At 40.6% G+C, this 24,554-nt stretch overlaps 1 long non-coding RNA gene across 1 annotated transcript in view; it reads right to left on the bottom strand.

Annotated features, from left to right (window-relative positions):
- LOC142740385 (uncharacterized) overlaps positions 1 to 24,554 on the bottom strand; it is a 50,841-nt gene that overhangs the window by 19,123 nt on the left and 7,164 nt on the right. The window contains exons 2-4 of the long non-coding RNA XR_012880635.1: positions 21,094 to 21,141; positions 12,033 to 12,214; positions 5,771 to 6,052 (exon numbers count right to left, since the gene is read on the bottom strand). This is a non-coding gene — a long non-coding RNA (uncharacterized LOC142740385). The remainder of the gene's footprint in view (positions 1 to 5,770; positions 6,053 to 12,032; positions 12,215 to 21,093; positions 21,142 to 24,554) is intronic.

The raw sequence follows: 24,554 nt of genomic DNA, 5'->3' as shown, positions 1-24,554 counted from the left end.
AGTTATATGCTTGTATATAGAGGGCAGTATTATAGTAGTGATATTCTTGTATACAAGGGGCAGTATTATAGTAGTTATATTCTTGTATATAGGGGCAGTATTATAGTAGTTATATTCTTGTCCATAGGAGAGGATAGACGTGTGCTTGTGAGCTCCCTGTTAGGATTATGCATGGCTTCTGACCCAGGTGGAGGGGAGGGGTCCTGGGCTGATGATCCTGGGAAATCCCAGAATCTGGAGTTTGGCCTGCAGCATGGAGATGGTGGAGGTGATGATCTGGAAATGGTGGCTGGTGAGTCAACTGAATCTCATGATGTTGGTGAATTGTGCACAAAAATGACAAAGAAAAATATCTTTAAAATGGAAATGCAAGTTCGCAAATTGAGAACTGAAATTAACCAAGAGACTGATCCAAAGGCAAAGCTGATGAAATGTGAGTGTCTGGATGTTTGCACACGTGAGCTGGTGATATTGAAGGAGAGATTGCAGAAAGAATCATGCACAGTACCCAAAATAAAGAACCGGGCAATTGAGAACAAAAGGGAGACCAGAGCCCAAACTGTGAAGAGAAAAAAAATCATTGCAAAAAAAGACACTGACTATAATATTGTGGCACAGGGAAACCCTGGAAGATATGAGTGTGCAGTGGCTGGAGGATCACATCTCTCATCATGTGTGGGGTCTGTGCAATCAGCCAACACAAATGCTGCTAAAGCTGCAGAGAAATGTGTGCCAGCTGACGAGGGGTTAACTGCAGTAGACTATGTGCAGTACTGATGAAGTGAATGCGAGTGGCACTCCTGGGACTGAGCAAGAAAGTGCCGCATATACTGACATTGTAAGTGAGACCTCGCTCACCGCGGTGATTGACAGTCTATCTGATGAACCAGCGGCACAGGCTGAGGCGGACATTGCAGGCCCTGTTCTGGAGGTTCAGCCGTCCGCAGTGTCAGTGAATGGAGTGCAGGTTACACAGCGATCAGGAGCAGACACAGGAGGATCTGCAGTACAATCAGCTGAGGAGAGGTCCAGTCCTGACCCACCTGCTGACAGACTACAGTACAGGAGACTGTTCTCCAGCGTCACAAGACCGACTAACCCCACACCTCAGAGGAGGAACGCGGTCAGAATCAGGTACTCAGGACCAGAGGAAAACCTCCCCTCCAGACTCTACATTGGGAAAGTTTTGTTGAAGGAGTTTATGAAGTTTAAAGCTTCTGAGGTGTTCGCTCTGATCCACGTTCCCTCCAGCAGGAATTATGACATCAGTTTCAAGCTGCAATATAGTCTAGATTTATTCTGGAGTATTTATAATGATACAAAGGAGCACGCGATGTGGGAGCATCTACATGTCATCCAGCTGACTAAACCCCAGGTAGTCACCACCACCGTCCTGTTCCAGTCTGAGGTGGTGGCTCTGGCAGATTTGCAGCACTGGTTGAGCAGATATTGTGAGGTGAAGAGACTGCCAACAAAGATCTATGATGAGGAGGAGATCTGGAATGGAGGATATTCTGTAAAGATCCAGCTGGTTCAGGAGAATGGAGTGACCAGACATCTGCCGCACTCCTTCTACCTGGGCTCGGAGAGAGGCGTATGTTACTACCCTGGTCAACCGCGACTGTGCCATAGATGTGGGGGCAGACACCTGGCATTCAACTGTTCCCGTATTAAGTGCTCACTATGTGGTCAGTTTGGGCATGTGAAGGATGATTGTACAGGACCTGTCATCTGTAACCTGTGCTTAGGACCTGGACATACATTCCGGGAGTGTCCACATGCAGAACATAATAAGGAGGAGACCTTTAAAGAAGCCATGGAGGAAGACCAGGAGGATGTCTCCATATGTGTAGATACAACCCCAGAACCTGGAAGTCCCAGCGATGATGTGAGCCGAAGTACCAGAGATCGTGCTCCAGAGACGAATGTCCCATCTGTGGATGCTGCACAAGTGTCACCAGCCACTGAAAATAGAGGTCATGCTAAAAGTAAAATATCCAGTCACTCTGTCACCAAACATCTGCCCGACACCAGTAAGGAACCAGCTGATCCAGCGGCAGCGACCAGTAAAAAACCAGCTGGGCCAGCCGCAGCGACCAGTAAAAAAACAGCTGATCCAGCCGCAGCAACCAGTATCGATGAGGAGGGATTTCAGACGGTTAAAAGGAGAAGTAAAACAGATGATTCTTCTAGGAAAAAAATCACTGCTGCAAAGAAATCACCGGAGTCTCCAGTGCTGGCGATAACTGGGGGACGTTACTGTGCGCTGGGGGAAGATGACCAGGAAGAAGAAGCAGAGATGGAGCAAGTCTCCTCACACAACCCAGATGACGAACCTCAGGAGGAAGACGCTGACCCCCCAATGTCCACCAAAAGATGGGGTGTAACGGGACATAGCAGTGGAAGAAGGAAAAAAAGTAGGAAAGACATGTAACCAGGATGAGGCTGAAAATCACCTCCATCAATGTGAACAGTGTGAAGAATAGGAGCAGGCGGCAGGCGATATTCCAGCGTCTGTCTGACGACAAAACCAATGTCATCTTTATACAAGAGACTTATCTACAGAGTAATGTCCCTGCTGTGTCCCTGCAGTCACCACATCTAGTAGGACAGTGAAGCTCTTTGCTGCTGTATGGAGACTTCTACCCCGAACTCCGTTTATATCATAGAGGTTCACTATATGTCATAAATGTGGTGACCATGTACCCTCTGTGGTGTGCGCGATGCTGCCCGGTCACCAATAAAGAACACTCCTGTAATACTGTCTAGAATAATATCATGAAAAATAGTTGAAACAATCTATACTGGAGTAATATTCATATATTATGGTTTGTTTAATGATTGTGATGTTATTAAGAGACAAATGTTTATTTTCTTTATCCGTTATGAGTGTATTGCAAAGGTATTGTAATAATTTGTTGCAAGTTTTCAAATAAAAAAGATAATTATAGTAGTTATATTCTTGTATATAGGGGATAGTATTATAGTAGTTATATTCTTGTATATAGGGGCAGTATTATAGTAGTTATATTCTTGTATATAGGGGCAGTATTATAGTAGTTATATTCTTGTATATAGGGAGCAGTATTATAGTAGTTATATTCTTGTATATAGGAGGCAGTATTATAGTAGTTATATTCTTGTATATAGGAGCAGTATTATAGTAGTTATATTCTTGTATATAGGGGCAGTATTATAATTGTTATATTCTTGTATATAGGGGCAGTATTATAGTAGTTATATTCTTGTATATAGGAGGCAGTATTATAGTAGTTATATTCTTGTATATAGGGGCAGTATTATAGTAGTTATATTCTTGTATATAGGGGGCAGTGTTATAGTAGTTATATTCTTGTATATAGGAGCAGTATAATAGTAGTTATATTCTTGTATATAGGAGCAGTATTATAGCAGTTATGTTCTTGTATATAGGGGGCAGTATTATAGTAGTTATATTCCTGTATATAGGAGGCAGTATTATAGTAAATATATTCTTGTATATAGGAGCAGTATTATAGTAGTTATATTCTTGTATATAGGGGGCAGTATTATAGTAGTTATATTCTTGTATATAGGAGTAGTATTATAGTAGTTATATTCTTGTATATAGGGGCAGTATTACAGTAGTTATATTCTTTTATATAGAAGCCGTATTATAGTAGTTCTATTCTTGTATATAGGAGCAGTATTATAGTAGTTATATTCTTGTATATAGGGGGCAGTATTATAGTAGTTATATTCTTGTATATAGGGGCAGTATTACAGTAGTTATATTCTTTTATATAGAAGCCGTATTATAGTAGTTCTATTCTTGTATATAGGAGCAGTATTATAGTAGTTATATTCTTGTATATAGGAGCAGTATTATAGTAGTTATATTCTTGTATATAGGGGGCAGTATTATAGTAGTTATATTCTTGTATATAGGAGGCAGTATTATAGTAGTTATATTCTTGTATATAGGAGGCAGTATTATAGTAGTTATATTCTTGTATATAGGAGCAGTATTATAGTAGTTATATTCTTGTATATAGGGGGCAGTATTATAGTAGTTATACTCTTGTATATAGGGGGCAGTATTATAGTAGTTATATTATTGTATATAGGGGTGAGTATTATCGTAGTTATATTCTTGTATATAGGAACAGTATTATAGTAGTTATATTATTGTATATAGGGGTCAGTATTATAGTAGTTATATTCTTGTATATAGGGGCAGTATTACAGTAGTTCTATTCTTTTATATAGAAGCCGTATTATAGTAGTTCTATTCTTGTATATAGGAGCAGTATTATAGTAGTTATATTCTTGTATATAGGAGGCAGTATTATAGTAGTTATATTCTTGTATATAGGAGCAGTATTATAGTAGTTATATTCTTGTATATAGGGGCAGTATTATAGTAGTTATACTCTTGTATATAGGGGGCAGTATTATAGTAGTTATATTATTGTATATAGGGGTGAGTATTATCGTAGTTATATTCTTGTATATAGGAACAGTATTATAGTAGTTATATTATTGTATATAGGGGCAGTATTATAGTAGTTATATTCTTGTATATAGGAGCAGTATTATAATAGTTATATTCTTTTATATAGGGGGCAGTATTATAGTAGTTATATTCTTGTATATAGGGGGCAGTATTATAGTAGTTATATTCTTGTATATAGGGAGCAGTATTATAGTAGTTATATTCTTGTATATAGGGGCAGTATTATAGTAGTTATATTCTTGTATATAGGGGGCAGTATTATAGTAGTTATATTCTTGTATATAGGAGCAGTATTATAGTAGTTATATTCTTGTATATAGGGGCATTATAATAGTAGTTATATTCTTGTATATAGGGGCATTATAATAGTAGTTATATTCTTGTATATAGGGGGCAGTATTATAGTAGTGATATTCTTGTATATAGGAGCAGTATTATAGTAGTTATATTCTTGTATATAGGGGGCAGTATTATAGTAGTTATATTCTTGTATATAGGAGCAGTATTATAGTAGTTATATTCTTGTATATAGGGGGCAGTATTATAGTAGTTATATTCTTGTATATAGGAGCAGTATTATAGTAGTTATATTCTTGTATATAGGAGGCAGTATTATAGTAGTTATATTCTTGTATATAGGGGGCAGTATTATAGTAGTTATATTCTTGTATATAGGAGGCAGTATTATAGTAGTTATATTCTTGTATATAGGGAGCAGTATTGTAGTAGTTATATTCTTGTATATAGGGGGCAGTATTATAGTAGTTATATTCTTGTATATAGGGGGCAGTATTATAGTAGTTATATTCTTGTATACAGGGGCAGTATTATAGTAGTTATATTCTTGTATATAGGGGGCAGTATTATAGTAGTTATATTCTTGTATATAGGGGGCAGTATTATAGTAGTTATATTCTTGTATATAGGAGCAGTATTATAGTAGTTATATTCTTGTATATAGGGGCAGTATTATAGTCATTGGTTAGAAAAAATGCCAAGACAATTATGTATAGGTCAAACATTGCACAATATTCTGCAGATTCAGTACAGCCTTTTAGCTAGACACAGGCCTCTGCTCTTCTGGTTAGTGTTCTGTATAGGTTTAATCATCCCTTTCCCTTAAATATGGCAGAGCTCGGGGACTACTAAATATTTCTTTTGTTAATCAGGGAACCTGCTTTGTGTCTCCCCCTTACGAGCGCTGTAGACTCATCCATTCCATTTGTCGCACATAATATAAATGGCTGCAGCCTCCATCAGATCTGTTTTATATACCTGTCAAGCGTGAGTCAAAACCATCAGGGAAAATCCATCATAAACACGGTCTCCGCTGCCATATATTTTCCTGTCGCGCTCCAAGTCTCAGCCGGGAAGGTGGTTTTTCTGCTTTAATGTCATTCATTTATTCCACAGATTTATTGTTATTTGAGCTGAAGTGACAAAACTTTGACACATACGTAACTCGTGGAACCGGTGGGGCTTGTACATTCTGTATAGGATGAGGTTCACTTTATAGGGTTCGGCCTGGCTCCTGGTAGTCTGTAAGTTATTCCGTCACTGTGGGAAGTGAACAACGTTTAGGGCGTCTTTACTTATGCAACTGAGTTCACTTCTTGGGGTCATCTGCCCAGTTGTAAAAACTGACGCAAATAAGTGTCATGTTTAGGGGCATGCTTCAGTTTAATAAAAATAATGTTTTTCATTGTATAATAAACTTTCTAATATACTTTGTTTCAATTCCTCGCTATTTTTTAAGATCTCTGCTTACTGTCAGTGAAAGGCAACATTTTTGTTCACATCCAGATGCTAAAAACCTATAAAGACCGAAAACTTCTCTCAGCTAAAGGGTTGTTACAATTCTATCCAGTCTTGACAATCGTCTGTGAGCTAAAAAGCCTGCACTGTAAACTGATACATTTTACCTGCACTGATACATTGTAACAAACGCTGTAATAGGACAGGAGATAAATAGGAGATGTGCTGTTTAGGCTTCATTCACATCTGCGTCAGAGCTCTGGTCATGGGCTCTGTCGGAGCTTTCTGTCAGGGGAACCCATGGACGGAATCCAAATGGAAAACAAAGGTTTCTGTTTGCATCACCATTGATTTCAATGGTGACGGATACGGTGCAAATGGTTTCCATTTATCACCGTTGTGCAAGGGTTCCGTCGTTTTGACGGAATGAATAGCGCAGTCGACTACAGTATTGCTTCCGTCAAAATAACAATATGTTTACTTAACTGGGGATTGTAAAGACAGAATAACCTCAACCATGTGAATTATCAGAACTTGGCAAGTTTTATTTTAGCTTCTCAGTGTAAATATGAATGTTTTCATTCACTGACTGTAAGCAGAGATCTTAAAAAAGGTAAATAACGTAATCACTAAATATATTAGAAAGTTGCTGAACTTCATTATACAATGAACTGGAGAGAGATTTGTGCTGCTGATGTATTTTTCTCACAGAGAATTGTCTAGACTGAATATTATTGTAACAAACTGTTTTACTGCCCATATAACCACACAGCCCTATATAGTAGCCACAGGCATCAGGCGTTTATCTATCTATCTATCTATCTATCTATCTATCTATCTATCTATCTATCTATCTATCTATCTATCTATCTCATATCTATCTATCTATCTCATATCTATCTATCTATCTATCTATCTCATATCTATCTATCTGTCTGTCTATCTATCCTATCTCATATCTATCTATCTATCTGTCTGTCTGTCTGTCTGTCTGTCTGTCTGTCTGTCTGTCTGTCTATCTCATATCTATCTATCTATCTATCTCATATCTATCTATCTATCTCTCTCATATCTATCTATCTGTCTGTCTATCTATCTATCTATCTATCTATCTATCTATCTCATATCTATCTATCTATCTATCTCATATCTATCTATCTATCTATCTATCTCATATCTATCTATCTGTCTGTCTATCTATCCTATCTCATATCTATCTATCTGTCTGTCTGTCTGTCTGTCTGTCTGTCTGTCTGTCTGTCTGTCTGTCTGTCTGTCTGTCTGTCTGTCTGTCTATCTCATATCTATCTATCTATCTCATATCTATCTATCTATCTATCTCTCTCATATCTATCTATCTGTCTGTCTATCTACCTATCTATCTATCTATCTATCTATCTATCTATCTATCTATCTATCTATCTATCTATCTATCTCATATCTATCTATCTATCTCATATCTATCTATCTATCTATCTATCTCATATCTATCTATCTGTCTGTCTATCTATCCTATCTCATATCTATCTGTCTGTCTGTCTGTCTGTCTGTCTGTCTATCTCATATCTATCTATCTATCTATCTATCTCATATCTATCTATCTATCTCTCTCATATCTATCTATCTGTCTGTCTATCTACCTATCTATCTATCTATCTGTCTGTCTGTCTGTCTGTCTGTCTGTCTGTCTGTCTGCCTGCCTGCCTGTCTGTCTATCTATCTCATATCTATCTATCTATCTCATATCTATCTATCTATCTATCTATCTATCTCATATCTATCTATCTATCTCATATCTATCTATCTATCTATCTATCTCATATCTATCTATCTATCTATCTATCTATCTATCCATCTCATATCTATCTATCTCATCTATCTATCTATCTATCTATCTATCTATCTATCTATCTATCTATCTATCTATCTATCTATCTATCTATCTCATATCTATCTATCTATCTGTCTCATATCTATCTATCTATCTATCTATCTATCTATCTGTCCGTCTGTCTGTCTGTCTATCTATCTATCTATCATGAAAATAATTCAGGTTGTCACAAATCCACCCCCATTTTTTCATACCTTTTTTTTTATTGTAATATTTTTTTCTGTATTAGTTTTATTCGGGATAAACAAAAAGTTTTTAAAAAAGTATCGTTTTTTATTTTTCAAATTTGCAAATTCTCACTATAATAAAGTGTGAGAATTGGTTCCCTATTTTGTTTTGGTCATTTTGATATAAAATATTTGTAGTCTCAGGTTAACGGTTGGTGACATTTTGGGTTGGTGCGGCAGCGTTTGTGTTTTATTTATATTTTAATATATATTATTTGTTTACATAATAAATCCCCTAAGAGGTCATATTTTATATAAATTTTTTAATTTCTGCAGTTTTCCAGTGTTCCATTGGAGTCCCAGTAAAAAGGGGAATCATCCCCACTGGTCACATCAGTCACTGGCAGGGCCGATGTAAAGGTCCTTTTACACTGGCCAATTATCGGGCAAACGAGCGTTCACAGATATATACAGATATGATAGATTAGATAGTAAAGGCCCTTTCACCGTTCCCAATCATTGCCCTGTGGAAACAGGGCAACGATCAGCCGATGAGCAGACAAAGGCTCGATCATCATCTGATTGTATGGTCTTAAATGCAGAAACTATTGTCATTGTCAGGAGCTCAGGGAGACGCACCGCCGACATGCTAGAAATGTATGGGAACGAGCGATCGGAGTAACGAGCCCCCGTCCCCATACATAGCGCCTTATGAAAAGCGCAAACGAGCGCCGATCAATGAGCTGTCTCGTTGATCGCCGCTCGTTTACACGGCCCACGTCGAGACGTGTAAAAGTACCTACAAGGGCAACTAAATGTTCAACAAACTTCTGACATGTCATAGTGACATGTCAGAAGTTTTGATTTGGGGGGGTCCGAGCACTGAGACCCCCACCAATCGCTAATACGAAGAGTGAGCACACAGCCGCTTTGTTTCTGTTCGACTGTTTCCGGATGTACGGACTTAATAGAAAGTCTATGGAACTGTACACCGCTACATCGGCTTTCCGGAAAAAGCCGAACAGAAACGAAGCGGCTCGGCACTCACACAAGCGCTACTGCCGCTTCGTTTTAGCGATTGGTGGGGGTCTCGCTGCTCGGACCCCCACCAATCCAAACTTCCGTCACTGCCTTTATCCACTGTACATCACTCATTGAGTGCCTTGTAAGCTGAAATAGAGAAGACCAAAGCGGATTTATATTCCAGGACCATGCAGCACACAGTTACAGCGCCCGATCCTTACCAGGTCAATAGGACTTGACCGGGGATGGATTGCCAAATGTTCTGGATTATTGGACACCCATGGGAAAATATATTGAATTGATAAGTAAATGTAACAAGCCTTGAAGCGCCTCCGTTTAGTCTTCTGTCTCTGGTCCTGTAAGATTCCAACATTTCTCTTTACAGCGCCAAACTTTCAGAATTTCTAGATCTAGCGGATGTCGATTAAAGGAATTTTACTGTAACAGTTTTTCCATTCTTTTCCTTTTTCCTCGACACCCTCCTGCTTCATGTAAGATTAGGCAGAATTTACCGGCAGCGTGGCTTAGCTCCGTCTCTAATCACACATTTTTTCCAAAAGTACAATGGAAACTGAAGCCCGAGTTAATCAAATTGACTAAGATAAGCAATGGCGGTATATAATTACATGTCATAAAGCGGGGGAGTGGGGACTGTAAAGTGTGTGAAATACTGGACTGCTGAGAGTTGGTTCAGGGTCCTTTATATTCCTGCTTCACCAAGAAACATTTAAGAGAGTGAGGTGTGAATTTGATACATTTGCTGAATGTGAACACAATGGTGCCGGGGGGGAAAGCGCCGCCGGATAAATAACATACTTTGCTGTAACACGTACGTCAGGATAATTCCATGTACTTTGTGCACTGTGAACCATTAACACTCATTTAGTCTCTCTAAAACGACCCAGGCCCACATTTATTGTTTTTTAATTTTTATTTTTTTATATTTTTTTATTTCATTTACTGTTCTGTTATCTATTAATTTATTATACATTTTATTTTATATGATTTTATGTTATTTTATTTGTTTATTATGTTATATTGTATCATTATTTAATTTAGGTTATTTTATTAAACATTTTATTTTATGATTTTTGTGTAATTTTATTTGTTTATTATGCTATATTTTATCATTATTTATTTTATTATAAATTTTTGTTTATATTATTGTATCATTATTTTAGGTTATTTTATTTGTTTATTTTACATGATATTTTATCATTATTTATTTTATGTTCTGTTATTTTATTAGTTTATTATATTTTGTATCATTATTAATTTCTATATGTTATTTACCCCTTCATTATTCATCAGTGATAAAGGCGAGTTAAAAAAAATTCAGTGGCATACATTTCATAGAGGCCGGATACACACTGCAATGGTTCCTGGTAAGAGAGGGAGTCAAAGAGGCTCTGTCACCACATTATAAGTGGCCTATCTCCTACATAAGGAGATCGGCGCTATAATGTAGGTGACAGTAATGTTTTTTATTTAGAAAAACGATCAATTTTAAACCATTTTATGAGCGATTTTTAGCTTTATGCAAATGAGTTTCTTAATGCCCAAGTGGGCGTGTTTTTACTTTAGACCAAGTGGGCGTTGTACAGAGGAGTGTATGACGCTGACCAATCAGCGTCATGCACTCCTCTCCATTCATTTACACAGCAGCATCGCGTTCTTACTAGAAAACGATGTGCAGCCACATACACAGACATTAACGTTAATCAAGTGTCTTGACAATGAATATACATCACCTCCAGCTTGGACGTCATGTGTATTCAGAATCCTGATCCTTCTGAATCTTTTCTGTGAGATTTCCAGCAAGCCACGCGTAATCTCGCGAGATTACGATGTAAGCTGTCATTTCAAACGAGATTACTCTTGCCTTGCTGTAATCTCACAGAAAAGATTCAGACGTGTCAGGATTCTGAATACACATGACGTCCAGGCTGGAGGTGATGTATATTCATTATCAGGACACTTGATTAACGTTAATGTGTGTGTATGTGGCTGCACATAGTGTTCTAGTAAAATGTGTAAATGCTGATGTGTAAATTAATGGAGAGAAGTGTATGACGCTGATTGGTCGCTGATTGGTCAGTGTCATACACTCCTCTGTACAACGCCCACTTGGTCTAAAGTAAAAACACGCCCACTTGGGCATTAAGAAACTCATTAGCATAAAGCTAAAAATCGCTCATAAAGTGGTAAAAATAGATCGTTTTTCTAAATAAAAAGCACTGCTGTCACCTACATTACAGCGCCGATTCCCTTATGTAGGAGACAGGGAAATTATAATGTGGTGACAGAGCCTCTTTAAGGTCCTGCATCAAACTGTTCTTCCTTCAAGCACTGAACGGGTTGGGGAGGGAGATTTTAAGGCATGGCAGAATTTTTCCGCTGCAGATGTTGCGGCAATTGTGCAACAAATCTGCAGCAACATTTGCATATTAGACAGGTAATTCAGACGTTGCGGTTTGCATTGCAAAGGCTGAAATCTGCAGTGAAAATCCGCCTCTTCTCCGCAACAGTGCATGCTGCAGTGTGACATTTCTGCACCGCAGCCTAATTCTGCACATTTATTTTCCGCAACGTCTGACCTAATGTCACAATGCGGGGTGTGGACCCACTGGACCATACCGCGTAGTGGGACGGCAGCTGACCAAACAGGTATAGTCAAGAGACTATAGTCCAAAAAGGGTACCTGTGGCAACACTGACAGCAGTAGGGCAGGCTCGGCTGGGACCAGGCGGCAGGTAGACGTCAGGCGTGGAGTTGCGGAACAGGCGTGGAATGCAGCACAACACGACAACAGCTCAGCACAGCAATAGATCTGGATAGCACGGGAAACAGGATACAGGAACAGGAACAGGGAACACTTGGAAACTGGAAGACAATAGGAGACCATTAGCAAGACAAACTTTGGGTAACGAACAATGCTCAGGCAAAGAACAAGAGGACAGAGCCCCTTATATAGTCCAGTAGCATTCTGGGCTTGATTGCAGACTTCCTGCAATTATGCACGCACTGGCCCTTTAAGAACGTGCACACGCGGGCGCACGCGCCCTCCGGGAGACAGTCTTGATACCAGGAAGTGAATGACGGCGCCTCACTCGGGGACGACGCAGCAGAGAACACACATGTCCATGGCCACGGCCGTCGAGGGGTAAGTCAGAACGACGGGCCGTGGCCATAGACGTTACACCCAAGTTACCTAAAAATGTATAGAAATCAATAGAAAAAATGGCTGCTGTGGATCCCCACTGTGGTGATCAAGGCCAGTAACTGTATGGTTATGTTCACAAAGGGCTGATATGTTGCATAAAATTACACTGCGTATCTGCCCTTGTCCCCACAGTCAATTCTGGCAGAAAAACTGCACCACATAGTGGTATTATTTTTTGGGCAGAATATCCGCTGTGGAAAAAAGCAGGTAAATAAAGTCCATACTTACGCGTAGCCTGCAGGGATGATGTTCATCCTATGTGACTGCTGCAGCCTGTGATTGGCTGCAGCAGTCACATGGGATGAAACGTCATTCCAGGAGGCCGAGCTGGACGCAGAAGCAGAGAGATTAATCTGAGTTGCAATTTTTGCGGCAGAATCGCAGCTTTTCCACCGCAAAAATTGCAACATTTGCTATTTGTTGCAGGTTTTACCTCCCATGGAATTCAATGTGTAAAACCCGCAACACAAAATCAACGATTCTGAAGCATAAATTGACATACTGCGGATTAAAAAAAACGCACCGCAGGTCAATTTATGAACAGTTTTTCTGCATATTTTTTACGCAGCGTGCGGATGAGATTTCTTCAAATCTCATCCACTTTGCTGCTAATGTATTATGCTGCAGATTTTTTGCAATGAAATCCGTTGCGGAAAATCTGCAGTGTTTACGCTATGTGTGGACATACCCTATGGAAGAATTGGTGCAGGAGGGAACCCCATCATTATTAAGAGTAGGGTTCGAGTGCTCTCATTGGCTGATAATGATGCAGGGGGGGACAGTGCTCAGATGTTTTTGCACATGCTTGGCCAATTCTATGTTCCTCTTCCAACTTACCCCTAGACCCGTAGGGAATATGATACCTGTCAAATGTCTTTTGTTGCTTCTGACTCTCTACAAGAAGCCGCCCGGGGGAAGGGCGATTTATTTTGTCCAACAATCAACACATTAGTTGGGCCATTTAGTGGGTTTAGACTTATTCAGTGGCCAAATAGTGGATCATCATGACCTACTGACCGACTTTTCCACGTGGACTGGTAGATCTCGATGTTGGACCACCAGGCTGTTTTAATGCAGAAGTGGAGAAACTGCCCCATCACAGGTTCCTATCTCAGTCTGCCTGTCACACATAGTCAAAAAGTTTGGCCGCTCCAGTATGCGACCAACTCTGAAATGTCCAAAAAAAAAATCCTGGGGTCTACCTTTTTTTTTAATTTTTTTATTTATGTTTATTCAATAGAATATAAAATTCCATACAAGTAAGGAATAAAGAAAATACAACTATACACATATTTTTACATTTTCCTCCTACTCCCACCCACCACCCCCCCCCCCCCACCCTCTCGAGCCCGATCTTGGTTAAAGAGAAAAACAAAAAGAACAAAAATTCTTACCACTCCACCCAATAGGTTTTACATTGTTTGCCTTGATTATAGATTTTCTCATGTTTTATTATAATTTTCACATTATTTACCCAAGCATTTACCTCCGGTGGTGAGCTAGATATCCACTTTCTAACTATTAGTAATTTTGAAATAAATAATAGTTTTATTAATCCACATTTTTTTTCCATAGAAATATTTAATTCCGAATCCCTGGTGTCTACCTTTAATACAGTGATGTACTTAACATAGATACGGCTGTGGCAAAGAAAAAGGGCATTTTGGTGCCAGACCCCTACCGGTTTCAGGATCAAATATGGCTAGGCAAAGGTTGTGTGTACTTTGGCCAATGCAGACTTGCACGGAGAAAGTGGCTGGTGTTAGGGAGGCTTATTGATTTTGCCTGGGGCCTATTTCCATATTTCCCACCCCTGCTTGAATTGGAATATTTTTATCATTATCTTCTTTTCAGAAATCATACGGCCCCATAGCAGAACTTAGGATGGGCCCTTCCCCCACACGCTCTGACAAACGTTCTACTTTTAGCAAAGTTAAAGAGGTCGTCCCAAAATCAACATTGATCACCTATCCACACAATAGGTGATGAATGTCTAATTGCTAGGGCCCCGCCACTGGGACCCCCACTGATCACTACAGCGGGGGTCCTGAGCAGTCCCATAGCAGTTACATGATCTGCCTTCAACGCTGATCATTTCATCATGTTATTTAGTTAGTGAAGGTGGAGATTTTTCGCCATCATTTAGCTGTCATTATCGGACCCCTCAGAGATGCCATATGTGAGCACCTTCTCTCCTGACCATAGCATCATGTGATGTAAATGTGTGAACCGGGAAAAACCGACACAAAATACGTTTCTGGAATCCTTTCATCTGTTCAAAGATGCCAGAATTGTCTTACTTTGGAGTTTTTTTTCATCTCTGACAGAGCTACCATATAAATCTCTGGGGCTGTAATGCCCTCTTAGCATTTAGGACCAGGTTCATGGAAATTCACTTACTCAATGATGTCAGAAGATGTATAAAGAGGCACATACCCATTAAAGGGAATCTCGCCTTTTTAAATTTAGTGACGATAAGTCTATAGTGATGTCACGTTACATGTGGTTGCAATGTTCAATGGCTACCATGGGACATTATATCTCAATCAGTGGCGTCACAAGGCCCGGGCACCAGAGGCATGTGCCCCAAGTCTTTTTCCGGATGCCTCGGTTGTCCCGGGTAGTGATAGCCCCTTTCAGTTGTATTCTTGTCTTAGGATGTGGATACAATTGAAATCCAGCATAAGAGACCATAGCGGCCATTAGCTGTTTTTAAGTAACTAACGTCGAAGCCAATATCAGTTACTGCATCTCATGTGGGAAGGTGAGCGCCGAATGTCAGACATAGAGAGAAGTCCGTTCACAGGAGTTAAGTGGGGTCTGGGCTTAAGCAAAGGAAGGGACATTGTAGCTGTCATGGAGGCGTAGTGGCTGACACGGAATTGTAGCTGGCATAGCGGGCATTGTGGATGGCAGCGGAGGACATTGTGGCTGTCATGGGGGCATACTGGCTGGCATGGAGGACGTAGTGGCTGTTATGGAGGAACAGTGGCTGTCATGGGGGCATTGTAGCTGGCATAGGGGGCATTGTGGCTGGCATGGAGGGATTTGTGGCTGTATTGGGGCATTGTGACTGGCACGAAGGGCATTGTGACTTCATGGAGGGTACCGTGGTTTGAAAGGAGGGAGTTCTGGCTGTCATGGGACATTGTGCCTGTCATCACCAGGCAATGTGGCTAACATGGAGGGCAGTGTGGATGGCATAAAGGCCATTGTGGCTGGCAATACAAGGCAATATGGCTGGCATGGAGGGCATTGTGGCTGGCATAGGGGCATTGAATATATTGTGGGCTTTGTGTATGGTATGGGGCATTGTGGCTGTCATGGGGCATTATGGCTGTCATGGGGGCATAGTGGCTGGCATGGAAGATGTAGTGGCCGTCATGGAGGCATAGTGGCTGTCATGGGGGCATAGTGGCTGGCATGGAAGATGTAGTGGCTGCCAAGGAGGCATAGTGGCTCTCATGGAGGATGTAGTGGCTGTCATTGGCGCATTGTAGCTGTTAAAGGGGACATTGTGGCTGGCATGGAGGGAATTGTGGCTGTATTGGGGCATTGTGACTGGCACGAAAGGAATTGTGGCTGTATTGGGGCATTGTGATTGTCATGGAGGGTGCTGTGGTTTGAAAGGAGAGCATTTTGGCTGTCATGGGGCATTGTACCTGTCATCGCCAGGCAATGTGGCTAGTATGGAGGGCATTGTGACTGGCAATACAAGGCAATATGGCTGGCAAGGAGAGCATTGATGGCTGGAATGGGCAGCATTGAGGATTTTGTGGGTGGCTCAGAGGGCATTGTGGCTATCATGGGAGGCTACGTCATTGGATGTAATTTTTGTTTATTCTGTGATTGCAAAGGTAGGAGAAGCAGTTCAGGGCCCCCTCTCACCATGTGCCCAATAGCAGTCACATAGTCTGCCTCGACGGTCGGTACGCCACTGCTTCAATTTGCTTAAATCTTCCCCTTCTGGGTGGAGTTTCATTGGCCGATGGATGGATGCACCTACCACCTAAAGCTAGAAACACAACACAAGGGATGGAGACTGACGCGGGAGACTGTTATGTCCATTACACTAGTGGGTGAATATATGTGTCCTTTATATAACAGCCACGTGTTGCTACAATGTGGAAACCATACTGTGACAGTGACTGCAAGGATCGCCAAGCCTTTACAATGTGCAGGTGAGGAGCACAGGGAAAAACTACAGGAGGGTTGAGATTGAGTTTCGACTGGAGTTTTGTTCCCTCTAATAAATCTAATATCAAGCAGATCTTCCTCCTGATACATTGCAGCAAATAACACAAGATTATCATCTGTTACACATAGAGCTGTCGCAGCAGCCCTGGTATCTACCACATGATTACATCTTGTAAAAACAAAGGTTCACAAACTTTCTGTCAGCAGCTGACAAGCCCAATGTCAACGCCCGGCGCTGAGCGTTTCATCATGTGATTTAGTTAGTGGCGGTGGAGATTTCTTGCCATCATTTAGCTGTCATTATCAGACCACTCAGAGATGCCATATGTGACCACCTTCCTTCCTATAGTATCATGTGATGTGAGAGTAAACCAGGAAGACCCTCAAAATATGTTTCTGGAATCCTTTCATCTGTTCAAAGAGACCAAAATTGTCTTACTTTGGAGATTTCCATATTTTTGACATAGCTGCCTTTGAAATCTAGATCCATGGAAATGTTACCACTTAATGACGTCAGAAGATGTTTAAAGGGTAACTGAACTTTTAAAAAACGTTTGACATGTCAGAAGTTTTGATCGGTGGGGGTTAGAGGACTGAGATACACCGATCGCTAAAACAGTGGTAGAAACGCTTCGGTAAGCCCTGTGCCGCTTTGTTTCTAAATCGGCTTTCCTCAGAAAGCCGAGCGAGCGGTGTATGGACTCATAGACTTTCTATTGATCCCGAGGAAAAGCCGATCAGAAACGAAGCGGCACAGCGATCACCCGAGCACTTGTGCCACTTTGTTTTAGTGATCGGTGGGGGTCTCAGTGCTCGAACCCCCACCGATCAAAACTTCTGGCATGTCAAACATTTTTAAAAAATGTACTTACCCTTTAAACATTTTCATTAAAGGGGCACTTACCCATTAAAAACTGAATCTCACCTTTTTAGAAATGGCATCTATTGCACCAGCAGAAGGGTGCCTCCATTTTTTCATCTCGGTCCGATGTCAAAAAGGGTCACGGGCTCTTCAATATCCATTACACAAGTGTTTTGTTTGATTTTTAACTTTATTTACAAAATAAAATATCTTTTTTTTTTCTGGCTTCGTTTTTTTTATACAGTGACGACGCGTCTAGTGATGTCATGTCACATGGTTGCAATGTTCAATAGCAACTGTGGAACAATACATCCCAAACAGTGGCGTCACTCAGCCCGGCACATGCCCCAAGTCTTTTGCCGTCTTCCCCGGTTGTCCCGGGTGGCGATAGTCCCTTTCAATTGTATTCTTGTCCTTAGGATTTGGATACAATTAAAGTCCAGCATAAGAGACCACAGTGGCCATTAGCTTATGCCGCAACCAATATCACTTACTGCATCTCACGTGTGAAGGTGAGCGCCGAATGTCAGATATAGAGAGATGTCGTTCGTAGCAGGTAAGTATGGGCTGGGCTTATGCCAGGAAATGGAAATTGTGGCTGTCATGGGGGCACAAAGGCTTGTATGGAGTGCAAAGTGACTGTCATAAGGGCGTTGTAGCTGGCATAGAGGGCATTGTCGATAGCATCAGAGACATTGTGGTAAGTATGGAGGGCTTTTGGGTTGGCATTGGGGTTAGTATGAAGGGCATTGAGGTTGGCATTGGGGTTGGCATGGGGGGCCTTATGGCTGTCATGGGGTATTGTGGCTATCACCGCCAAGCATTGTAGCTGGCATGAGGGCATAGTGGCTGTCATATAAGACATTGAGGGTATTGCGGCTGGAATGGAGGGCAGCATTGACAACATTGTGGCTTCAATGTGTTATGGCAGGAAGGAGGTGAAGGGAACAAGTGAGCCCTAATCTACCCACCGCCCTGTCCCTGCCTACTTGCAACGACCCGCCCTAGGCGACGGGGTACAACTTGGCGGCGGTCCCTACGCTGACTAAGTGCAAGGGGATACAAACAGGGAACAAGCAAGGGAAGGGGCAGTAGCCCACGGAACACCGTGAGGAAACGGAGTGGTGAACGAACCAGTCAGGATCAGGATGTAGTGGAGTATACAAACGCAGAGCACGGAGCAGGAAGCAAGCCAGGAGCAGAGCGAAGCAGGATAAGCGGGAACTGAAGCAAGGCAGAAGCACGGCAGAAGCAGGCTGGAGCAAGGCAGCAGTGGGGCCAGGAATCCAAGAAGAATAACAAGCAATGAGGAAGAGAAAACGGCAGGTATAAATGGACAGGGGGCGGAGCTAACTCCGACTGACCAGGCCGCGATAGGCTCTCCCACTCCTGAGCCTGCCACCCTGATTGGTAGGAGCCGGTGTCAGTCTAAGAGGTCTGGCCTCAGGTGTCGACTGATTAAACCTGGGAGTATCCACAGACGTAGTGCCTGGCAGAACCTTTACACAATGGAAGGATGATCAGTGCTGTATTCTCCGGTATATGGGGGTAATAGTTAATTACGTTACGGTAGTATTATTTATATTTAGAGATATGCTATACATAAAATTATGTTTTTTCTGAGAAAAATGTTGCATTTAGCATGGCGCTGCTCAGTATTAGGACCTTACTTGAGCAACATTTCTACCACTCCCCATACTAACCCTATTACATGGAGATAAGCAGCGCCAGATGTATCTGGCAGCCGCTTATCTCAATATTTCTAAGTTAAAATATCTTTTTTAACTGGCTTCGCTTTTTTATACAGTGACGACGCGTCTTGTGATGTTACGTCACATGGTTGCAATGTTCAATAGCAACTGTGGAACAATACATCCCAAACAGTGGCGTCACTCAGCCCGGCACATGCCCCAAGTGTTTTGCTGGCTTCCCCGGTTGTCCCGGGTGTCGATAGTCCCTTTCAATTGTATTCTTGTCCTTAGGATTTGGATACAATTGAAGTCCAGCATAAGAGACCACAGCGGTCATTAGCTGTTTTTAAGCAATTGATGCTTACTGCGTCTCATGTGTGAAGGTGAGCGCCGAATGTCAGACATAGAGAGATGTCATTCGTAGCAGGTAAGTATGGGCTGGGCTTATGCCAGGGAATGGAAATTATGGCTGTCATGGGGGCACAAAGGCTTGTATGGAGTGCAAAGCGACTGTCATGGAGGCCTAGTGGCTGTCATAAGGGCATTGTAGCTGGCATAGAGGGCATTGTCGATAATATCAGAGACATTGTGGTTAGTATGGAGGGCTTTTGGGTTGGCATTGGGGTTAGTATGGAGGGCATTGAGGCTGGCATTGGGGTTAGCATGGGGGGCCTTGTGGCTGTCATGGAGTATTGTGGCTATCACCGCCAAGCATTGTGGCTGGCATGAGGGCATAGTGGCTGGCATATAAGACATTGAGGGTATTGCGGCTGGAATGGAGGGCAGCATTGACAACATTGTGGCTTCAATGGAAGGATGTTCAGTGCTGTATTCTCCGGTATATGGGGGTAATAGTTAATTACGTTACGGTAGTATTATTTATATTTAGAGATATGCTACATATAAAATTATGTTTTTTCGGAGAAAAATTTTTCATTTAGCATGGCGCTGCTCAGTATTAGGACCTTACTTGAGCAACATTTCTACCACTCCCCAGGCTAACTTGATTACATGGAGATAACCAGCGCCAGATGTATCTGGCAGCCGCTTATCTCAATATTTCTAAGTTAAAGTGGGGTACAGGGAAGTAAACTGCTGGAAAAGTTATCATTCTATTGACGCCTTTCGTACGTCTATGGCCATGGATGACAATCTTGATGGGGCCGGGCTCTCTTATGTATGGGGTTTCTATACTTTACTGTAGCATGTTGAGCATGGTATAATATGTAAATATGTAAAGTGAAGATATATTCTTAATGTGCATATCAGTCATTGCACCTCGACATGCCGGGAACATGTTCTTAATCTGTATGCTCATTACTTCGCGTTTTGCCCGATCATTCCCCGTTCCTGCGGAACCACTAAGCATTTTAATGCAATCTCCTCTTCGCATTGCTATGACTTAAATTAAATCAGTTGAAAAAGGTTTGTGAACCTAATTTGACCCATAAACACTATTTACATCACGGCTGATAAATGTATGCTCTAAATTCTGGATGTAATGACAAACATATGTTGAAAGATTTACACCGCACCTCAATTACCCTCTGGACAGGACTGGGCCATTGCATCTTAAAGCCCCGACTCCATCTCTGGGGAAGTCACATAATTTTATCGACATTTTCTTCTTGCACACCAGGCCCACAGATTTGTCACAATTTAAAATAACTCATCTGAAAATGTCCAGAGATATATATCTCCAAAATTGTATCCACCAATTTCCCATAAATAACTATGTGTATTACAAGGATACATCCCGAGGGGAAACTATGTTAATAGCATGACTTACAGCATTGGGCTTCCTGTAGAGATATGTGTAGAGTCGTGTTCATCAAATCTGAAAAATAAATAATATAATACATAATTTAAAAAAAGTGTGTGTGTGTGTGTGTATATATATATATATATATATATATATATATATATATATACACGAGTATTAAAAATGTTTTAGAACTTAAAAAATAAATAATACAATATATAATAAAAAAGTGTGTATGTATATATATATATATATATACATATACACACACATATATTAATATTTTTGTAAAACTTGAAAAATAAATAGTCTAATATATAATAAAACAACATACATTTACATTATTTTAGAACTTAAATAATAAAGAATATATAACAAAAAATAATATCTATTTCAATTTCTATAGAACCTAAAAAAATAATATAGTATACAATAACAAAAAAATTACCTTTTCATAGAACTTACTTTCTAAATTTACTTTAATTTTAATATATTTTATTTATTTGCATGTCATTTTTAATTATTTACCTAATTTTTACATATTAATATTTTTTATAATAATTTAATAAAATAAATATATTTATAAAAATATATTTAACTTCCATAAGCAGTACAAAAATATATTTCCCTAAAAATGTAACATTTTAAAAATGTAATTTATAAATAAAGTTGATTAAAACTTTATAAATTTATATCATAAAGTGCACACCCTTTACCCTATATTTTAAAATTATTTTAAAAATAATTCACAGTTTATTGTAATAGTTCTTTTTTTTATAAAAATTTTACTGAATATTGACATCGGATTCATGCAAATAAAAAAATTATAATTTAAATAAATATATATAATTTAAAAAATTTAAATGTATATTTAATAACTTGACCTTTAAATTGTATTTCATAGCCCAAAAGAAGTAAAAAAAAAAATTGGGCATAAAAAGTGTTTTTAATTAAAAAGTTTATATTATTACTAAAATCAATTAATTTGGATAAGTTACATTCCAGACCACCCCCTCCCCCTACAAATGTTGAATTATTGGATTGAAAAATGTAGAATTTTTTTATTTTATTTTTTAAAGGGCACTTTTGCCTTGATTTTTATTACATAAGAAAATAACTTTATATATGTTCCAGAAATTCCCCCAAATTCTTTACTTTCTCCCCAGGATTTCCCAGCTGCTTGCTTTTTTCTCGCTTTCAGACCAATAATTGCTTTTCAACTGGTCCCTGGTCACGTTTGAAGGGTTGTTGCTACCAGTCATTTCCACCAGCTAATCATACGTTTATTTATCCAGCATTTTTTGGAGACATTCAGTGGAAGTCATCTGCAGAATATGTACACAAATCTTTCAGTGCAATCATTTCCAATTCAGGAGAATATTTTCTGTAATTCACCACGCTGCATTGATGCCTGTGTCAAGAGAAGTCCTATTGTTGGATTATTTTCCCAATGACAGATTGATGTGACCCACAAAGGACGACGTGTTGTGTCTGACAACCCCGGGAGGCAGACACTGAATACAGAACGTGAGGTTTACTGTGTGATTATTGGAGACAAAGACGTTGCGGTCTAATAAAATGTTTAGATTTTTTGCCCAGAAAATGGCCAGAGTTTTTATTAGCGGTTCCTAAAATTTCATCTTGATCCAGCATTGATCGAATAGAACGCAATCAGAATCACATTGTGAAACGCGTCGGTCCCGCAATATTCTGTATAAACCGGACTTTCTGTTGCATTAAAACCATTGATAATTAGACTGTCTGTAGAATTAACTCCTTCGTGTCTGATCCAGTAGCGTAACATGAAGTTCCTGGGCTCTGATGCAAAATCTGTCATGGGCCCCCTGACTATAATAAGGATTTAATAGTATTGGTGTAATAACCAGCGGGTTGTGGACCCTTTGTACTATTCAACCGGTTTGGCTTTGGGCCACCTCTAAGGGCGTTGTCTATGTAGCCTCCCCAGTATTTACTCTTTACCACCTGTACGGAGATCTGGACTTCACTGAGGGGAGGCTACCAGCTCGCTACCTCTTGAGGTGTTCCGGTGTGAGCAGCAGCTAGTCCAAAAGACTAGGAGGCAATGGGGAAGAACACCGTGGGAACAGGCACTGGCAAATTATATCGTAGCAGGCTTGGTACAGTTCAGAGGTCTCGGGTATATAGCAGGTAGCAGAACTCCAGCTTGCAGTAGGAAATGAGATGGCAATAGGTAGTAGGACACGGACAGGTAGCAAATACAGACTGAAAGCAAGCAGCTGGATACACACTGGTAGCCGGCAGCTGGATATGGACCGGTAGCAAGTAACTGGATATGGACTGGAACCGATAGAGGAACAAACTAAAGTTGCACCAATGTTGCTCAGGTGTCAAGTGACCAGTGAGGATGCTTTAAGTAGGCACTGGGCATCTGGGATTGGTTGAGGAAGATTGAGTGTGTGCGCTGGACCTTTAAACACAGACAAGGGAGCGTGCGCATGCCCTATGGGACCTTGTGCAGAGGAGGAGAGCGGCGATGAATAGAGGTGCATAGGCATCCATGCCTGCCGGGCGAGGCAGTATGCCAGTGAGTAGGGAACATGCTCACTGAACCAAGGCACCTGCGACAAAGGTGAGCAACTCGGCGGTGAGGCCCGCCAGCAGGAGTGACACCCGCTATTGGTGTTACAACTGTTCTCATATAGGGCAGAGGGACCTTTTGAGTCCCCTCAAGCTCCAGGGAATGTAATCTCTGCACCTCCGCCACTTATGCCCCTGTGGCTATCCATTGTCGCACTGCAGACCCCAACCACAGGCAAAAGCGGGATTCATCTAATAGCGATAGATTCTCCTATAATTATTTTATATTAAAAGAGCATTTTTTTCACCCACAATAAAATTGTAAAGATGTAATTCACCCTATTGACATTGACAGGATAAAATAAACTGTCTTTACTGGGTAATGGGTGATAAAGCAGATGGTAAAAGTCGATCTCTCCCCAAAGTAACATATGCACTTTTTTTGGCATTGAGCAATTTGGCCGGCTAAAGTGGATTAGCTTTAATATTAAGACTGGATTCACACGAGCACATTACGTCCGTAATGGACGGAACGTATTTAGGCCGCTAATCCCGGATCGAACACGCTGCATGGAGCCGGGCTCCTAGCATCATAGTTATCTACGATGCTAGGAGTCCCCGTCTCGCTGCAGGACAACTGTCCCGTACTGTAATCATGTTTTCAGTTCGTGGCCTAAAAATAAAGGAAGGACCTTGAATTTCCTCTTTTTTTGTTAAAAATTCTATTCATCTGTTTCTCATTAATATCTGTGGCACCTTTGCCATTCAGGAGTTTGGGAAAGTCGGATGTCCGGAGCCATATTGCCCCTTCCTTAGCTTTCCCAAAAATGGATGAAGAGAAAAAGAGGACAACTCAAAGATTTATTTTTACCAGTGTTTTTGCTTTTGATTTAGGGGAATTATTTTTTTTATATATACTTTTTAATATC

The sequence above is a fragment of the Rhinoderma darwinii genome, chromosome 2 (assembly GCF_050947455.1).
Source record: "Rhinoderma darwinii isolate aRhiDar2 chromosome 2, aRhiDar2.hap1, whole genome shotgun sequence".
Classification (NCBI taxonomy): Eukaryota; Metazoa; Chordata; class Amphibia; order Anura; family Rhinodermatidae; genus Rhinoderma; species Rhinoderma darwinii.
The sequence above is the reverse complement of the archived record's forward strand: the minus strand, read 5'-3'. Positions and strand labels throughout refer to the sequence as shown.